This window comes from Octodon degus, unplaced genomic scaffold (genome assembly GCF_000260255.1).
Source record: "Octodon degus isolate 3935 unplaced genomic scaffold, OctDeg1.0 scaffold00038, whole genome shotgun sequence".
Classification (NCBI taxonomy): Eukaryota; Metazoa; Chordata; class Mammalia; order Rodentia; family Octodontidae; genus Octodon; species Octodon degus.
Genome location: NW_004524614.1, coordinates 11,084,746 through 11,086,285, shown reverse-complemented (window position 1 = coordinate 11,086,285; position 1,540 = coordinate 11,084,746).

Here is a 1,540-nt window from a genome sequence, read left to right as displayed (position 1 = left end):
CAATCCCTGTCTCAGCATGCCCCAGGGACGGGGCTGGCACAGCAAACCAGGGATTGAACCTCTGCTGCTGCCTTTGCCTAAGCAGGTGACTTAGTCCACTGAGCTATCTGACCAGCCCTTAAATGTATACCATTTCTAATGTCTTATCAATTATTATTATACTCTTTTTAAAATAAATTGAAAAAGAAAAAGACAAGGAAAAAAATTAAGGTTTATTAAAAGCAAGTGTTTTTAATTATCCAATCCTCCATAACAATCTCTCTCTCTCTCTTTTTTTTTTTTTTTTGAGTACCAATAAGACTTTTTATTCATTGTATTTTCCCAAGGAAAGGAGAAGGGAAAGAAAAGTCAGCACACGTGTTACAAAATGATTAGAAAATAGGAAAGAAAATATAGCGGGGTACAGCAAAATCAATCATCAAACAGACACCCCAGTGAAGGGGTCACCAAAGCCGGGGCCTTGGTCCTGGCAGTTCAGGAATGATGTGAAGGGTTCAGGGAAAGAACAGACAGGTATATACTTTCCCATCCTCCACCCTCCATCCCTCTCCATAAATTCAAGATTTCACACAAAGCTTTGGTTTCTAGCAGTAAACATGGAGTTACATTCATCTGTCTCCTATTAAACAATCTTGAGGCCACTTTGACATAAGTTTCTTACACCTGCATAAATAAAAAGTTCCTGAGTGACTTGGTACATACATTCATACTCCCTGTCCTGGTCTCCTGACCCCACTTGCTTCTCTAGGATTACAAATTGAATAGGTTTGATCCATCCAAACAGTACGTGTTTGGCATGAATTGCATCCAATAACAGTCTTGACTCAGGAGACTGGGAACAAGGGGTAGGGGATCCTTGCTCCTTCAGGATTTCTACCTAAGTCATCTAAGAGTTGCAGAGATACTTAAGAATTAAGTAGATATGTGTGTGGGTGTGTAGATTTTCTTTAAGGGGAGAAGATTTTAGGACAGATTTAGTCCCAAATAGGAAAAAAGAGAAAGGGGACTACAAAAGATGGTTCAAGAGACCCACTTCAAAAAGAGCCTCCCCCAACTTATTTTTCAAATCCTTTTGCCTGGTGTAGAACCTTCAGTCAAAGATGCTTTGGCTATTTTTCTCTCAATACAAAAAGAATTTTGTAAACAATAAAACCCCAAAAGAACATGGAGAAAAGACCAACACATATTTACACAAACTGGGTCACCTAGCAGTCACCAACTCAGAGACTCAGCAAAAGTCCTACAAAGCCCAGACAAATACATTAAGAGGGGGCCAGAATTTGGGGGAGACAAGAAACCAGGATCAGACATACACTACCCAATGCGTTCTATTGCATTTGTCCTGTCTCAACACAGTGAGGTAGGTCTGCAGTGATCTCACAGCATGTAAATGAACCCCCCCTTTTCTTTTTTAGCTATCAAGACACTGTTCATCACTACTGCAGCAGGGCAGGACAGTGGCTCCTGGGACCACAGAGGCCCTCTTATGGGTCTCTCGAAGCCAAGAGAGCTTGAATGGTTCATAATTTTAGTCCTTGCT